This window comes from Columba livia, chromosome 5, assembly GCF_036013475.1.
Source record: "Columba livia isolate bColLiv1 breed racing homer chromosome 5, bColLiv1.pat.W.v2, whole genome shotgun sequence".
Lineage (NCBI taxonomy): Eukaryota > Metazoa > Chordata > Aves > Columbiformes > Columbidae > Columba > Columba livia.
This window is the reverse complement of record NC_088606.1, coordinates 56,692,037-56,711,165: the sequence shown is the minus strand read 5'-3', so window position 1 is coordinate 56,711,165 and position 19,129 is coordinate 56,692,037. Positions and strand designations below refer to the sequence as shown.

General features: G+C 41.6%; 1 long non-coding RNA gene across 1 annotated transcript in view; it reads left to right on the top strand.

Moving 5' to 3' along the window:
- The window catches only part of LOC110365825 (uncharacterized), a 60,965-nt gene that overhangs the window by 30,317 nt on the left and 11,519 nt on the right, over positions 1 to 19,129 (top strand). Inside the window, exon 3 of the long non-coding RNA XR_010473111.1 lies at positions 13,662 to 13,713. This is a non-coding gene — a long non-coding RNA (uncharacterized LOC110365825). The remainder of the gene's footprint in view (positions 1 to 13,661; positions 13,714 to 19,129) is intronic.

The window sequence follows — 19,129 nt, the reverse complement described above, 5'->3', positions numbered from 1 at the left end:
GAAAGAAATCTTCCAGGGCTATACAGACAGACATACATCTGTTTAAAAAAAGAGGTATGTAAAGCGCTGATTGATCCCTGAATATTAACAATCGATGCCATTTTCTTCATTAACTTCTGAGTGGAGCACAAAGAAAGGTATATTTGATTTAAGGGGAAGAGAAGGGAGCACTATTTAATGTTGATTTGGTGTAGTGAATAACCCCAGAGAGAAATGTAAATACCAGGCTGCAATAACATGACAGCACACTAATCATATTTACAAACGATATTAAATCTGTCCATTGTGCTTGCCTGACTGCGGATTGGCCCGACTGTAATTGTCACTGTAACCAGCGCTGGCTTGTGGGAGAATTTAACTGCAGTGATATAAGGTGAGTGCTAGGCTTATTATTACTTTATTATTACCCGGTTTATGTTTATTAAAACAATTTGTCATGCAGAACAGGAATGGGAGAATGGGAACATTAAATCGTGCTGTACTCAACCTGAAGAAATGAGTTACAATAAAATTAATGGCAGGCAGGCCACAGCTGACACTTGTAGCCGTGTGGAGCAGCTACACACTGGTTCGTTTCATTTGCTGATCGTTTCTTGTTAGGGTCACGCCATTAAACTTACATATTGAGAACTACTGAAAATCTGAGGCAATGAAGGTAAAGTTTATGAAGCAAAAGTGGGGTTTTTTTTCTGCTGCTAATGCATTCCTTTCAATTATTACAGAAATCAGGAATGCAGATTGAAAGTTTAAATCATACTGAGTTATTAAAGACGTGTGTTGGAGTGAATGTCCTTCAATTTTACAGAGGCTTAGAGAGCTGAGAAAGAGCTGAGTTTAGGCTAAAGTGAGACCATTCTCTAAAGGCTTTGAGCAAAGAGAACAGTGAGAATAGTGGTCATGAAAGGTCTCATAACAAGTTTAATAAAAGCTGCTTTATTTTCTTTCCCTGGAACTCAAGGGGTCCTTATTTGATATCTTCAAATTTATTTCAGCCCAAATCTTCATTATTTTAAAGTAGAGGCAGGAGGCAATGACCATGGGAATAGTATTGAGCCTCTTGGAATTCAGCAAAGAGGCACAGTGACATAACCCCCTCTCGTGACACAATTACGGAAGAAATTAAAAGTGTCAGGCTCTATGTACTTTAGCTGTATAGAAGAAATCTGGCCTCCTGATGAAACATCTTTGTACATGAAAAAGTAATACCCTGCCCTTGTTTCCCATTATACAACAATGTTAAGGAGTCTTCTGGGGTGATTATTAGGGATTTGGTGAAGCACAATAAATGCTGAAGATTAAATCTGAGCACTAGCAATTAGTATTGGGGGAGGAAGAACGCTTTTTTTTTTTTTCCTTTTTAAAAGTATTTATTAATGAAGCTATTTAAAGGAAACCAAGCCAACTGCTGAAGTTAGGAAATGCAAACCTTTCATTTCTAGCAGTTTTATACTTGTGTAAGTCCTACAAAGTCCACAGGGTTATTCTTGATTTATACCAGTGTGAGCAAGTAGAAGATCAGGCTGTCTCTGTGGGATTTTTTTTCCTCATTTTCCTTTTTAAAACTAAGATAGGTTTTTAAGTCTTGGAAAAAGCTTTCAAAGAGGGGATTTAACCACATGTTCTCTACCTGTGTCCCCAGTCTCAAGGGCTGGACTAAGCACCCGAGAGCTCAGCATCTCACCACTGCAACACAACACCAGAATAGGAGCTGAACTCTCTGGAAAATCCAGTTTGGTGAAGTGAGTGAAAATATTTAAAAGGTATTATTTTAGAAAACTGTTTTTTTCCTTGCAGTTTTCCAGTAAGGGGAATGGCAGATGTTTCTTTCAGAGAAGAAACTTTCCATTCAGTCTCAGTGGTGAAGCCACTGCAATTGCAAAGTCCACTCCAAACCTGAGAAAAACCTATGGAAAAAAAAATTCCCTATCCTTACTTAGCACTTCCTCACGAGCTGATCACCCTCTTGAAATAACAGCCACTTCTCCGAGAGCACCAGGAGGTTTCTTTGTGAATATAAAAGGAGAGACCAAAGGCTCTGACTCACAGATTATTTACCGTGGTGAGGTCTAATGCAATAAGTGTAATCCACCACGATGGCGAGTGCTCAACATGGACCATGCCCTGGACCCTTAGCAACTCGTGGGGTGGTTCCCATCTAGCTTTTGACTTGGTGCTGCAGTTGCAAATAGAAGAGAAGTGCTTTAGAGAGAAAGGAAAATCACTGAGGGGATAATTCTTTCTGTGATGACAGGCTCTGTGGTTCATAGGCCTCCTCTGAGGGATGATGAAGAGGGACAGAACTGGGGTCTTGGTGTTCTAATTATGGACAGTGGTGGGTGCAGTGGAAACAGCAGACAGCAGATGCCCATATGTTGCTGGCTTTGAGTCCTCTTCTGTGCCCTCTTTACATTCATTTAAAATAAAATACATTTTATTAATACGTGTTGACCTGTGTGGCTTGCTAAATAGGCTTTTAAATGTTACAGCAGAGCTCTGACCCAGCTTTTTTAAAAGCGGGATTTTAACGTAATCTTCCATCTTCATTTGTATTTTTGTAACACTCAGTAAACTTGAGGAGAAACCAGTTAGTCCTTTATTCGCTTATGTGTAAAACTCATGAACTTGCGGTAGCGTGTAAACTGCGTCTTGCTGAATTGCAGTCCTTATTATGTATACAAACATCCCTTTGACATGCAGGACAAGGACTGAGTATAGAATTTTGAGTCATATTTATCACTTGGATTATTAATAATAATAACATTTGGCATCTTTATAGCACTTTACATTTTCAAAATGCTGCATAAACATTAACTAAATGGTAGTTAAGTGTGCGTAAATGATATTCAGAGCCATTACCCTCTGCCATGCTAACACAGTCACTGTGGGTCTGCTGCTGCTTGTTGGAAAATCTTTACTGTGCATGTGAAGTATCAGCTTTCCTGCAAGAACCAGACTGACCATTTTTCATTTTGTTTCACAAGCACCCGAAGGTTTTTGTCCATATTATGGATTAATGGTCTGCAAAATTTAACTTTATTGGGGAAAAGGAAGTTGTTGATTTTAGTTACAGGAGCATAAAAACAAATAAAGTAGATGGCTCAGAAGCCAAAACACTACTCTTTCTTTGAGTCACATTAGATTATTTTTTTTTATCATAGCCATGCATTTTGTGCTCTGTTTCTGGGCTGTGGGGCCTGCCTCTGTTGCACTGCATACATTTGGAGGTTGGATGCTTCCAGGGCTGCCTGGCCAGGACCAGTCTGACCCGTCAGAGCCACCTGATGTGCCCATGCATTCATCAGTATTTCCAAACAACGTGCTACTCCATGTCCATCAAATAGGGACTGTTCAGAGGGCCTTTTATGACCCATTATTTTTCAGTGATGTGAGGCTTCTCATGCATGGCTCTCAAAGAAAATATCTGTACTTGCCTTATGTTTATCCTCCACCCCATAATTTGCAACATACTTTCCTGCAGCCACATTAGCTTCTGCTGTAGTAATGCTTCTTTTTTGCTTGCTTTAAAAAGAAATGGCATTTCTTCCATTTCAGTAAAACAGGGAGTGGAGAAAATTTTGGAAGCATCCTGCATCCCTAACAGTAGCAAATTTGTACCCAAAACCAATTTACTGTGTACCTCCACCAAAGAGCAAGAGAAATCAAGGGAGATGTCAAATAGCATTTTTTATGCCGAATTGCATCAATGTAATCCAGGAGCAAGCAAATAATTCCACTGTAACTTAATTAAAAGTTTTAAGACCTTATGTCTTTGACCTTGTTCTTTAGCTGAACACATAAAAGCAAAATGGCTTGCTACCTTAATCTCACTTCGTGCCATTGCCCTCTGATGAGAGAATCCTCTTGGTACCTCAGATTTGTCATTGAAGCGAAGGGTAGGGCTACGCGCACTACTTGCTCCTGTGTTCGGTGGTGAGTCTACCTTGACAAAGTTTCTCTTGCTATCTTTAGTCTTCTCCCTGGAGCATCTAGCACATCAAGACAAGAGGGAGCTCAACCCCACAGCTTCATTTGGACCTGTTAACTGTAACTACTGATGTCGTTTACAAGGATAAACCCTTAAAGCCAGGCCAAGGTAGACAAAGAGAGAACACTGGAGTAATTCCCTTTGGACAGCAGAGATTGGTGTTCAAGTTATTGAAAATCTGTGTAACTCATTTTCTCTTTTGTCATACTTAAAAAATCCATGAAGTTTGGCTGAGTGCAAACAATAAGCTTTTATTGTTGCTGCCCTTCTTCATAAATGTGTAATCTTCTGGGACCATCAGAAAAGCTTTGGTACAACAAATTAAAAGTCTCTAAACTTTCCTGTGTCTCCTTGGACATTTTGTAGACCTGCAAATATCAAGCAGTAATCAATATGATGCTGCTCTAATACTTGAAGGCAAACTGGCAGCTCCCGAGCCAGAGAGCACGTCTCAGCTATCTCACAGCTCGACACAATTCCTGTGGGGTCACAGAGGAATAGTGCCCTTGGCTGGCACGGGGAAACCACCTGCAGGAGAACCTGAATTGCAAACGGTGGGGCCAGCTGGATGCAGCTACGTGCACTACTTATCAAGGCTCTGAAATCCGCTTTCTGTCCCATCATCAGCTCCCGCATTTTGGCGGCAATGTCTGTAAGCTGTGCCCGAAGCCCGTGCTGCTCTGCAGCTCCTCGTGTGCTGTGATCTCCTGTTTCCTTCACACGTCTCCGTGTGCACACATTTCCTTAACAAGCCAATTATATTGTAGCCAACAGGGTGGTTTGAATATTCCCTCTTTCCCCATTGTTTTAGTGTAGTAAGCTCGTTTAACAACACTCTCTTAGTATATCCTTTATTTTACCTCTGAGAGCATTCTCTTATTTTTCTTTGTGCTGGGGCACATGATATTTGATTACAGAATATTTGCTCCTTCATATCTTGTCAATGGAACAACCTTCTCAGTTTAGCAGCTTCAGCGAGGAATATTCAGCATGGGCCAGAGAGGGTGATAATTATGGTTGTATTTTTTTGTCTCATCACAAAGGAATAAACATTTGCATTTTCTCCACAGCTTAGTGACTATTACACCTGAGTCAAAAAAATGCCTTTGCACCCACTGGCAAACAGCAGCTGGAGGTGGGGTGCAGTGGGTGAGGCTTAGCATTCACCACCACCACCCAGCTCTTCTGTCATTTGAACCGTCCCTGCTCCCAGTGAGCTGGGAATAGATTCCTGCAGTCACCCATGCAAAATGGATGCATGCAGGAATGGGTGTCCAGCTGTGCTAAAGAAGCACCTGAATGTGCTGCAAGAACAGCTGCACCAGAGAGTCTGATCACGTCTTTGCTGTGGAAACAGCTTGTGCAAAATGCACCCATGTGCTACTATGAACTCCAGCTTGTGGTGCAGGAACCAGAGTCTGCTGACCTCTGGGTGCTCAGTCAGGATGAGGTAACAACCTGGTGCCTCCTCATTTATGGGGCCAGATGGCCCAAACCTTTGCTGAGATGCTGGAAAAAGTGGAAGTTTTGCCTGCAAAAAAAAATTCCTTCACTTCTAGTCCATTTCTAACAGCTGCTTATTTTTTTAATATATTTTTTATAATCAGGAGTGCTCTTTTCTCTAGTGTGGCCTGTTCCAAAGCCCATTTACATCAACATTAAAGGATGCCACTGACCTAATGGCCTTTGGATCAGGCCCATGGTCTCCTTATCTTCTTCCATATTACTGGCACACCTTTACCTTAGGTCTTGATTTCTGTGGAGCGCTTAAGGTCAAGCTCTATGTCATTGATGTGCTCAGCCTTAAATTGATTCAGAGAGAACCTGACTGTTCTTCTAAAGAAGTGGTCATTTTTCTTAAGCAGCTTCTATTTTTAGATAAAACTCCTTGAGGCAGCAGGCAGCGCTGGTGCTTGGTTGGCAGGAGTTAGTGTGCTTTGTGACAAACCCCTTTGGGACATGCCACAGGGGCAGCGGGGACAGTGCCTGAGGATATGCCACCACTGCCATCAGCAACTCAGGGACAGGAAAAACTTAAGGCTTTTTCATTCCACTAATGAAGAAAGAAAAGAAATAACAGGGTTAAAACTTTAAGTTTTCAGCTGGGTAGGTGCTCAATAATGTTGCGTGTCTTCCTGAGAAGCTTTTAATCATGAATTTATTTTCCTGCGGAGTTTTTGTTGCTCAAATGATAAATTTAGGACCGTTGTCTTAAATGTTCTGTCTGTAATTGTTTGGGCAAAGTTGTTTAGCATCTTTTGAGGAGCTGGTGTGCCCGGTTCCTGGAATCCCAGGCAGGTGCTCTGCCAGATTTGAGCTCAACACAAAAGCCATTGCAATTAATCCAGTTCCTTCCACTCTTTTCTACTTTCTCACTTTTTTCAGGTAAGCATTGCTGAGTGTGGAAGCACAGTATTGTGTTCATCAGTTGTATGTAATACAGATATATGCACTGGGAAAAGAAGTAACGTCAGTCACAAGAAAGTGTTTACAGTGCAAAACACAGACCCGCCTCTCCTTGCACAGCCCCTGTGCTATGGAGCAGCACCAGAGGCAGTGGCAGGCGCGGAGCCTTGATGCGAGCACACAGCCAGGGCTAGTGGGTGAACACAGGACTTGGGGAAGCACCAGCTTGTGAAGAAGTGGCCTCTGGGTGGCTTTTGTGAGTGGTGGCTTGTGACCTGGGCATTCCGGCCAGCTGTCCCGCCCTTGCGGTAGGAGACAAGAGTGACATTTGGTTCTCAAAGCCTGGTGGAACTCCTTGCCTATTGCAAAGTTATAATTTGCTTCACTTTTTCTGAAAGTTAACACTTTCTCTGAGGTCAGGGAGAACTGAACACCAGTATGCACAATTATGTTCAAGAAATGTAACATCCACTCCAAGCCAATTCTTCCATAGCCGTTCACAGCAACATTTGTGTAAGTTCCTCCAAAACATTTGGTATTGGCCATTGGCAGAGAAAAGATGGCTACCGATTTCCTGAGCAGCAGCCCCTTTGGTTTTTAATTGTTTATTAAATTAGTCTATATAAAGAAACATCAAAGAAAAAACAGTAGCGTGGACAGTAATACTGGTGACAGATTTATATCAGCAGCTGACCTTCTTGTGAGATGCAGTCATAGGTCAAAGTGCCTGTACAATACCAATGTGATTAGGCTGTTTTGTTGAGCAGTGCCATCACTTGATTATTCTGTGAGAAATTTCAGAAATACAGTTGCTTTATGAGCCCAAGTTCTATGAAGATAAATTTCCAAAAGCAAAAATGTGAATTTAAATTATTTGTATTCATGTGAGCGTGGTAGAGATTTTTGGAATCGCTGCGGCAAGTTATGGGTGATGCATGAAATGAAAAAATCCCTGCCCAGTGCACAAGGAATACAAAAAGGGTTCTGCAGCCAGCACTGCGCCGCACTGTGCTACGGGATGTGTGCTCTCTGGGGGAGCGCTTGTATTTTTGAGAAGCACCCAGCCATCGGCCTATGCACAAAAATAAACAAAGAAGAAAATGAGAGAAAGCAAATAGAAATACTCCCTGACCCAGGAGCACTTACAAGGACAGGCCAGGGCGCCGGTTCCTGCAGCTGGTGTTCCAGCACCCAGGAGCTGCCTGAATCCCACACGCGTGGGGCAGATTCTCATCCTCTGCAGGGCAACTGGGGCAGATTTTGAGCTCATGTAAAGATCCACTGAAACCAGTTTCAGCTGCTCATATCTTTGTGGTGCAGAAAGGCATGAAACCAACCACTGCTGCACCCCAGTTTTGTGCATCCTTCCCTGGCCTGAGAATGGCATGAGACAAATACAGAAAAATCTGTCTGGGGTAACAGGATCACATTCACAGTGCCCCATGTGTGGTAGTGTCTCATTTTCTTCTAGTCTGAAGCTGACTGTGTAAAACAGTGGGCATACAGTAAAAAAAAAGTCTGAGAAAATACCTGCAGATAGTTTTTTCTAAATGTAAGTCCAGCATTAAGATCTGCCCAGTCGTCCAGTCTGCAGGAAAACAGAGTGACTGTTTTTCAGGACTGCAGTCAGCATTATTGTCTTCTAGATCTGAATCTTGTACTTCTTCAAACACTTGTTTAAGTGGTTTCACTTGTAACTTAAATAGATGATATCTGCAAATACTGAATGTGATCTGACTTTATCTTCCAGGAAAGTTCAGATTTAATGTCTTTTCTAATTGTCTAATGAAATCCTGTACGTGTGCGTGTATTTTTCGCTGAATACTAGTATGTATGATATATCCTTAGATAATTCCAATGTGTTAAAGATCTTGTGAAGTTCTTTAATATCTACTGCATTGTGTTAATTTGATAAATTTTACACCATTTTAAGACATCTACGTTTTCTGTTTCAGACAGACCCTATGCAGGACTTCCTATCCTTCAACTTCATGTCTTACTGTGTTGTATAGGGACAGTTGGACTAGATGTTGTTGTAGATCTTTTCCAACTGGAACTATTCTATTCTATATCAGCGTGTGGCCACCATGACATCAAATAGGACTTACATTTTACTTCTAGTGCTGAGTATTTGGTACAAATGATGTGTGTGCTTGACCTATGTTCCTGGACTTCAATGTCTGTTTTCACAAATTGCTAATTCGTTTCTAATCTTGCAAGGCAGTTTGTTGAAAACCTCCTGCTATGTAAATAGATTAAGACATCTCAACTAAATCTCTTTTTTATCATCTTTTGCCTTCACTATGCCTTTTCTTTCCAGCATTCCATATATTAGGATATTTTTTTTCTCTCCTTCATATATTGTGCCTAGGACAATTCATTTAGTAAAGGGTCACTCCCTTCTTATCGCTTGTACCCCTATCCTGAACATGGGAATGTGAGTGCGTCCACACTGCAAACAAACCTGATCATTTCCCACGGAAAAAAACAAGAAGGTTAAACAAACCTCGTTTCTGTTTTGATGGGCATTAATGGAGATAAGAACCTAGTCTTCAAAACCCAAAGACCAGGTTTCTCCACATCTTGATCTAGAAGACTACCACTGAGATTTTAATGAATATTTAAAATGCAGTAAGTGTTAGAACCCTGAGAGGGTAGAGTTGGGCTGAAGTCTATGAGCAGTGAGCAGTAGCAAGCAGCTACCCATGTATTACATTTATGATTAGCTGTGCCTTGTTCACTTACTGCTTGGTAATGTTTTCTTTTAGGAAAAACAGATTTTACTAATTCTGCAAATATCCAGGCCCATTCCCACAACTTTGTTTTGACTTCTCTTGTATGTCACAGTGTTCTGTCTGCCTTAGCCCATCTGCTGAATCTTCCAATCTCTGTGGATTAAGTGCATTTCTCTGGTTAATAGTGGCATCTGGTAGTTGATTTTATAGCCTATTCCTGCATAACATGTAGTATTGTGGTCATGTAAAAAGTTTCTGAAACTGCTGCAACAAGGGAGACAGAGCTTTAGGTCAAAACCGGCATCTCATCTCTGTTGTACAAAGATGCCAGCTTTTAGACTACTTTTGTCTTATAACTGAAGACCCATAGCTTATGCTTTTTCTGTTGGCATTTCAGGATGATGTTTGTTGGCAGTGCCTGTTCCCTGGTGCGCTTCCTTTGGAAGCAACGTGCTGGCTATGGGTGTATCGCGGGCAGAGAGGCTTGTTTGTCGTCATTAGGGCTAGGAGCATTGGGGAAGATGCTGCACTCACCTGAGCTCGTCCTTGGTAGCTGGTGGTGCTGAACACGTCTCCACTGTCAGCAGAAGGTGCTCGTGCAGTGTTGTGCAGCACCCTGGGATTTTTGCAGCTGCTGTGCATGTGGACTCTGATGAAACCTTCCCCACTTCCCCTGTTGTGGCCAGGTCCTGCTACCTGTGTCCAGATGTGAGATGTTCAACTGAGTTCATTTGCTTTGCGTTTGCCGGTGGTCTGACATGGTAGTGTTGGTGGTGTGATTTCAGGCAAGGCTTTATCGTGTGGCACAGTCAGCGTGTGTTGTCCCTCTGGTTGCCATAGCTTGTCACACAGGAGCCTTCCTTCACATGGGACCATCCCTATGGAACCTGTCTTTCTTCAGCACCTCATATAGCGTGGGGCCAGCACTGATGCTGGCAAGACAGCCACGCCAGAGCAGCTGGCAGCAGGAGGTAGCAGGAGTACCTCCTGCCGCATGCTACAGTTACATTGATCCCTCCAATAAATGTGTCCCTATAAGCATTATCGTCTGTGCCTTGTAACTGCTTCCTTAGAAGGGAACAATTATCCTCTGGATGTGTTTTTGCACCCACTTTGTGTAGGAGTGAATCACCTGTACCTCTGCCCACCGCATGTGTCTCAGCTCGGTTTGCACCGGCTGCATTCTCAGCGCACTCAGAGCTCCTGAGGATGAGCCAGGAGAGCAGCCATCCCATAGCAACTCATTTTTATAAGCCTATGAAAACTCAATCCATGAAATAGTTAATTAGAAAGTCTCCAATTACCAACTGAATTTATTTTGCAAAAAGTTACATTTGTTCTTCTCAGCGAGAGGAAAAAAAAATAAGCAATTCAAATCATTTTGAAGTTCCATTCCTTCATTCATTAGGAGACTTAGCTTGCAAAATCCTAATTAAAAAGAACATTTTGTGTTAATGAAAATGTTCTAATTTTTTACCTTATTAAGTTAGTTAAATTTTTTTCCAGAGCATTCGGCAAGAAGAGGCCTGCTTAACAGCTTTGTTCATGTTTATATTCTTTGATTGCAAAATTTGTGAGACAAAAGAGAGCTAAACTCATTCTGTGTTGCCCTCCAGTTAACTGTTCAGTTGAAAAATGACCTTCATAACTAAGTCCCTTGCCTTTTCATCGATATCAAGGAGTTACAACTCTAACCTACAGTTGAGGAGGTGGCTTCAGCCTGGTAAACCATCAGAAATTGCATGAGCACCCTGTGGAGTGTAGATATTTATAGATATCTAAGAGGAGTACAGATAACTGAATAATTTGAATCTGAATTCTGAAACAGCCTAGGGCTTTTCTACTGGCTTTCAAATCCAGCATCCTCTTGCATGACATTTAGTCATTAAAAGCTGAAGTTTATTTCAGTACCTAATAATTCTGCATCAGACACAATAATATTGCAAGCCAGAGATCACAGAACTTGCACGTAGGTTCCTACTGTGGCTCAACACTGAGAAAGACAGCATTTTTTGGATGTCTTAAAAATAGCTGTACTATATATGAGGTTATGTTAACTGTAAAACACATTCATTTATGCAGTCTAAAGATTCAATGCAGAACTCTCTGCTGGTGTAAATCAGGGTGGCCGTAAGTCAGCCGTGCTGAGCTGAGATATGCTCACAGGCAACCCGACTCTCAAGGAATTTTGCACCTTTGGTTTTGTTACCTTCATTTTACCACTAATCTAGCTCTGTTGGGGTGGATTTTACCATTTTAAATCTCTCCATAGGCAGAAATTACTATAAAAATCTTCAAATTCTTACAGAAATTGAGATTGGGGATGTAAAAATACTTTGGACTTGTTTCAAGCACTGGGAAAATATTTATTAAAGTATAAAGGAATCATAGAAATTTGTAGGCTGGAAGGGACATCCAAAGCTCATCCAGTCCTACCTCCTACTCTGAGCGTGTCTGGTATGAGCAGGTTGCTTAAGGGCTGTGTACAGTTTGGTTTTCACCACCTCTGAGGATGGACATTGCACAACCTCTTTGTGCAACCTCCTCCAGTACTTTCCGCTCTTACAGTGAAAAACTTTTTCTCATATCTAGTTAGATTTTCCCAAGTTGTAACTTGTGTCCATAGCCTCTTGTCTCATCACTGTGCACCTCCAAGAAGAGTCTGATTCTCTTTCTTTATACCTTCTTATTAGGTAGCAGTAAACAGCAGTAACATCTCTCCTTCACTTTCTCTTTAGACTGAACAAACCCACTTCCTTCAGCTGCTCTTCATATGTTACTTTTTTCCATCTCACTGGTCATTTTGATGGACTCTGCTTTACTTGCTCCAGTATGTCAGTGTCTGTCTTTTCAATGCAGCGGCACCCAGAACTGGTCACCATACTCCAGGTACAGTCTTACCAGTGGTGGATGAAAAGGACCCATCACCTTCCCTGTACTGCTGGCTGTGCCCCTGCCTGGTGTGCAGCCCGGGATGCAGCTGGTGGCCTCGGCTGCAGGGGACACTGCTCCCTTGTGTTCAGCATCTTGTCCTACCGGCCTCGACTGCTGCTCCTGCAAAGCTGCTTTCCATCCTGCTGGCCCCCAGCCTGTACTGGTATGTGGGTGCACTCCATCCCAGCTGCAGAAATACTTGGGGTTTTAGTATTGATTCCAGTAATGCTGTATCCTCTACGCTGAGCTAATGAACAGCTGTTGTTGGAGCTGCTTATACTCAGGAGAAGTGAAAAACCTTCTTCAGCCCTTTGTGTTGTTGAGGATTTGCTAGTATTTAAAAGTGAATATCTTTCTGCAATACTTTCTGCTTAATATTTGCTTTTTCCTGATCCTTTAGCAGTCAGCTTTCACAAGTGCTTGTAAAAACTAAGTGCTGAGCTGGCATGCTCAAATCTTCAAACAGGACACGCACATCAAACTGCGGGTCAGAGCAATTCTGTGTTATGTGTGCAGCTGCTCGCAGAACAAACTTCAGACGTGAAGTGTCAGGAAAGCACTGGAGACTCCTCACCATCAACCTATACAGGAAAAGAATGACACTATAAAATTGAGCCTCATTTAAAGTAATGATCAAATCTGAGGAAATTGCAATCTGTATGCAGACACTCCACATGCCGAAAAAGAAGCTAAATTCATCGTGTGAATTATTTGCTGCTGATTATTCTCTCAGCTCTAATATTCAATTTTAAATATTTAGTTAGATCCACTTTCAACCTAGAATTTCAGTTTTCATTTAACATCATGAGTGGCTATATATATGTATGTATATATGACATGTTATTTTCATTGCATCTTCTTCGAATGCACTTGAATAGTAATGTGAATTGCCTGTCTCCATTTTGGCAGACTTTTGGACAAGGTGTAAGCCTTTTATCAGTGGATTTTGGTAGTTGTCTGAGTGCCTCTTTGATCTGAAAGTGACCCTGCCGTGTTGAAATGTGGACTTGGCTAACTTCATGGCAGGACTCTTGGAGAATTACAAGATGGCTGTAAAGATGCACTAACCCTTTTCAGGACCTAAATTAAGCTTTAAATCAAAGCTAACTAGAATGCCACTAAAGCTTTTCCATTAAGACTGGCTTACATACCCTTACACTGTGATGCACAGAAAACATCATAAATTTTGGACCTGGACTGAAACACTGAAGCTCTGTCTTTACTTTCAAAGTTCATGTAATGCTTCTTCGCTACCAGTGAGCAATCCAGTATTTGTGTGAATTGGTTTTTGAGTGTGAAGGCAGATGCTGACCTAGAAGGCAGTTGGCACTTGGCAATTATCACCAGAAACTGAATCTCAGCTCTGGTCCATCGCTTTAGTTATTGGTGTGCAGGAAGTGCCGCGCCACCATTTTAACACAAAAAAAGAAACAAGGGGTCTCTTTCTGTTTGACTAAGCCCTTTTTTATAATTGGTGCATACAGAGTACTGCAGCTTGAGGACAGGCCATCACTGCCTGCTGCTTTATATAACACGTTGTACTTAAAAGCAAGGATTTTTGCGATTTGCAAACCAAACGTGTGAATTCTTTTTTTCTTTAGTCTGTTGTATTCCTTACTGAAGGTAGCAGTGGGGAGCTACACAAGAAACGAGGTAAGACATATCTCTTTGCTGAACATAAGTTTTACTTAATTATAAACGAGTGCTTGAGAAGGGTGTGAGAAGGGAGGAACTTTACAGCTATTAGCAGCCTGGGGCAGCATCTGCATGTGAACTTTGGCACCAAATCGGAGCGGCTGTTCAGAATGAAACCGGACAAGCAGCTGAGAAAAGAGTCTGAGCTCCTTGAGTCCTGAGTTTGCAGGAAATGGGAGAGAGACTCGGCCAGGCCCCATAGGGAGACAGGTGGACAGGGCAGGTTACCTGGGCTCCCTCCTCTCAGAGGACAGGAGGCCCTGGCTCATTTGGGAAGAAGTTTATCAATAACTGCTGAGGCTGAGCTTTGATGCAGAATTTCCTGGAGCTCCATGCACTGCCGCTCCAAAATGTGGGTGTTATGACTGTGAAATACCACAATCAAATGGTCCATCCTACTGCCAATATTTGGCTTAAAAGCTAGGGCAGGAGAGGAAAGAATTGCTAACGCTCCAAGGAACAGCTTGTCAGCTTGAGGGCCTCATGTGTGCCAGCTGGATTCAAGTTCAAGTCTGGATTTGATCCACTAATGAAACATCATCCTCCAAAAACTACTGGCTGAAGGTGAAAGACCTCTGGAGACCTAGAGGGTTGATTGGAAAGTTGACTCTCTCTTAACCATATGCTCATGTGTATGTCAGTTATGAAAATGAGTCAGATTTTCAAGTTTTCAATTAAAAAAAGTCCTTAGGAAAAGCATTGGCAAAATAGCTGCAATTTCCCCTCCTCATTGCCATCCCCTTAGTGAAATGGAAACAGTTCTGTTGATTTGAACGGACTAGGATTTTAATCCTGTCTTGGCTTTGCTGAGGCCAACATTTTGCCCCTTGCAGCTCTTGTATTTAGTGAAATGTTTAGGAGTAGAAGAATGTGACATTTTAATAAAAAAGCTGGTGGAATCTATGAATTTTCTGAAACGTCTGGGGTCAGTTCCTATGTGATGACAGTTCTGGGCTGAAGCAGGCATAGTACTTTTGCCTTCCAGCTCTGGGGAAAGAAAGATTTCCATTGAAGAGACATAGTTCAACATCCATTGCTCTGTCCCTGATGTAATACAGAAGTTTGTCTCAGCAGCAAGCTGGTTTCTGAGTTTTCTGAGGCAATAGAGGAAGAATTTTCCTCTGGAACCTGCAAGACCATGAGACCATGCATTAGGTACCTTCCAGAACAACCCTTATACAGCAGACTTGTAAATTGTTCCCCCCCTTTTCACCTTCAGCTCGCTATTTGGTCATATAAATATTTAAATATTATATTTTAGACCTCTGGGAAAGCTCTATCAATTGCCTCTATCAGAACCTGTTCTATTAGCTGAGCAACTTTCTACCATTACAGCAGCTTTTCACCACTTTCTGTTTCATTAGCATTCATTTTCTTTAGACATATGACACACTACCCACTGGAAATGTAGGCATCTGGGAACATAAAGCTAAAAGCTGAGGTTTGCTTCAGTGCTTGCCAGCCCACAGAATTTTATTACCTAACCTACCTTTACCTAAATCACAGAAAAATGACAAACCTTTTGATGCATGTAAAAAAAAACCTGAAACAGAGTTAAATTGCAAGCTTGACTGATGCAAACTGACATAAAGCATCACAATGGCTCACATCAGAGACAGATGTTTTCTCCAACTTCAGTTTAGTTGCATTTTTGCAGAGTGCACTACTGATTCGTTAAATGTACTGCTTGTAAAAAGATCTGGGTCTGGAGTTCAAACTCAAATCTCCATGAGTAATTGGCGAACTGATGGGTATTATTCTCACAGGTGGAAATGGGTAATGCAAATTTTAGAAGCAGCACATCTGTTCTTTCAGCTAATCGGATATGAGTTCTACAGGAATGACCACATTAGCAGCCTCAGTGTCATAACTGGAGGGACACAAATCAACAGCACTGTGGATGCTAATGCTGAGGAACTGGAAATCTGAGCTGCAGATTCACACATACCTGCCTGATGCTGGCACCTGCTCACAGAAAGCCTGTTACAAGATCTTGGCACCAAAAAGGTTGCCGGCTGAAGGGCTGTGGTGGGCGGCAGTCCCGTTCTCACTTCCGGAGAACTGTAAAAAGGAAAGATCTTGGCATTTTTTTTGGTAGAAAGTGGTCCTAGCAAGAGTGACATAGATTCATACAGCCAAGTATCTCAAGCAGCTGTTGCTTCCCACACAAGAAGTCACCGACTATGTCATTAGTTGATTTTTGAGGGTGAATCACATCGATTACTTCAGTTCATACTGGTCGCCAAAAAAATCGGCCGTTTGAGGTCATAGTGCTGATGTCTTGTTACTTAAGTAGACAAGGGAAGAGAAGAAACACGGCATAGAGGTTGACCCCAAATCACCATTAGTAAGGCTGAGATCTCAAGGCTCGATGGGTGAAATGGCCTGTCCCTGAAACCACTCTGCTCCCTTAGGACAGACATATGCACTTTCTTTGTGGCTGGTTGACAGCTTTTTTTTCACTTTCTCTTGCAAAAACCCAGATGGGAAATAAAAGTACAAGTTGGACAGTTTCGTGTTCACTTCAAATCTTCTGGTTTGTGACATGTTACAGGCTGTCAAGAGGGTTGTGTTTGTCAGCTATGTACCCTGGACATTCCTTCTCATAAGTGGGTGGAAACTGTGTAGCCTGAATATAAACACTTCAGAAATCCTCTGAGATGCCAGTCTTAGGATACACTTCGGTTTTGACATCTTCCCCTGATAAAGTACAGAGAAATTCAATATGTGTTGCTTGGTATCAGCTGCTTAGGACAACAACCCAAACATCATACCCTGTATCTAAAACAAGTTTATCCAATGTTATTAACCCAAAAGCTGGCACTTTGGGCAGTTTGTCAATAGTTTAATATACCTGAGATGATCTCCCAGGCATTTTATACCACATGCTATTTTTGATAGTCCAAAGTTCTTCTATTATACTTATAACCTGGTTTTATTTATCTAATAAATTTTATGTCTGTTCTTCAGAACTTCATGCCTAACATATTCACAAACACACATACATGCACAGAACTCTATGACAGTAAATTGCATAGAGTGTTTTAATTTTCCATTTGTTTGCATGTTCTTTTGGCCGTAGTTCCTTACATACAGATATTGCAAAGTCTATCTATAAATAAAAGTTATTAAATCAGTTCTTCCTGAGTAATTCATACGCTTTATCAATTGGAAAGTAGTATTTTTCTCCCTAAATTAATGGTGCAGTGATAAGATTTTTGGGAAGAGCTCCTCCAAACTGATGATAAAATGCTTCTTTTGTGTGTTCAGGAACCTATCCCACACAGTTCTAGAAAAGCTGACCTGATAACCAAGTGTGGTACTTCTGTATGGTACTGAGTGATTTTTATTGTAATAAAGCTGAGAAAAGATGTTGAGTTTTAGCACACGGCTACTGAGAAGCATCAGGTAGTCACCAAAAAAGCTCCAAAAATTAATTTCTAGTTTTTAAAATTATTGTTCTCCTTTTTATTGTTATCCTACATGACCCATTTGTGTGATTTATTCCAGTTCACAAAGGGAACAGTATATATAAGGAACTCTTCAGTGCTCCATAGGAGGATGCTACTTCTATCCAGCTCCACTCATGGCTGCTCAGCATCTCATACAGAGAGTTCTAAGCTTACTAAAACCTTGTGAAAACTAATGGATATATTAGTTGATGCTATACTTGCCTTTCTGGTGAGAATCTGAGCTCATTTCCTGATCAGCTTTGCATGGTCTGCCAAAGGAAAAGGTATCTCCAAGTTCTTTTTGTCGTTATTGCATCCTCTCAGCAGGCCAGTGGTTTACTCTGCAGATGCTCAAGCTGTCATTTATTGTATGCAAATGTATCGGTGTCTTGTTTCAGGTAAGTAGCCTTAGACCCAATGAATTGAACTTAATTGGCATTAGAACTTCGCATTCAGGAGACTACATCAGATACTTAACTCTATTGCTATTCAGAAAAGCAGAGATGTTTTAGCAAATGATAAAATGAATTGTGTATTCCTATAACACGAAATGCTTTCCTGAACTGGGCCTGACAAATTATCTTTTCATGTGTTCATGTACCCTTGTGTCAAACCTTGAGTTTTGCACACAGTGTTACATCATTTTCAGGATAAGAAGATAACTTTTTAATCTCTTTTTAATTCTGTATCTAGAAAACGACTTTATTAACCTCTACTTCCTTAGCAATAATACATCTGATGTGTTCTGTGGGCCTGCTTACTTTCTGTTGCTCTCCTGCAAAAGCATGATAGCTTCTGAAGAAATTCAGTGTACTAGACAGAGCCAAAGAAGACTGATTCTAACTATTAATCTAATAGTTTTCAGACACCTGTATTTAAATCACTGTTTACACTGTGTTCCTCATAAGGTAGTTCAGACATGATATTAAAAAATGTAGACACCTTTACCAAAATTTACATGTACAAAGACTAGCCCCTATCCAGAAAACTGTCTCTCTCCCAAGTCTTAAGCCATGCAGTGAAATTTGAACACCACAATCATCCAAACCTACAGAACATGATCACATAACAAAAGAGTAAAATATAAATTAGCCTACAAGAATCTGTAGAATGATGTACCATTACCTAATGACTGTGGCATTCGCATTACTAGGTAACCAAAATGGCAGAGAAATTCAATGGCAATATGTTCAAAGCAATGCTGACTGGAAAATAAGAGCCCTGGCAATACCTACACAGCAAACTGGGTAAGATTAAGCAAGGTCAAATGAGATTTTTACAAGTCAGAATAAATATTATGGAGTCATAGTGGTTGGTTCTCAAAAAATATCTGCTTATTGCTCAGCGGCAGCTGGGAAAGCAAGGAGAATTTTACAGACTATTAAGCAAAGAGTAGAAAACAGAAGAGAAAACATTCCACCATGTAAATGGATGGCAGGTCCATGTTTCAGGAGCTCTCTGTAGTTCTCATCACCTGTCTCATGGGGCTTCAGGCAGGAGACAGTGAGGCCCTGCACGCTGCCCCTGCTTTGCTTTGGACAGGCTGGTATGGACACACTATTGACAAGTGGCTGCCTGGCAGTGTCTGCAGACAGCAGTGATCTCTGCTGCTTTGAACTCATGGGAGATGTCTCCAGTCAGCAGCTCAACAGCATCCTACTTCAGCACGTGGGAGGTGTTGGGCTTTTGTGTGAGGACAGCCTTCCACCTTTCACAAGCTCCCTGGGTGTCTCCCACTGGGATGGGCTTCTGCAGCTCCCCCACCTGCAAGAATTCAGCGGGGAATGGGGAAGTACAGGCTCACACAGACACACAAAACCTTCCACCAATGACTCCCAGAGAGATGGTGTCAATCTCTACGGATGCCATAGACCCAGCAGATGACATCTGGTCAGCTCATGGACAGTACTCACCTCTGTTTA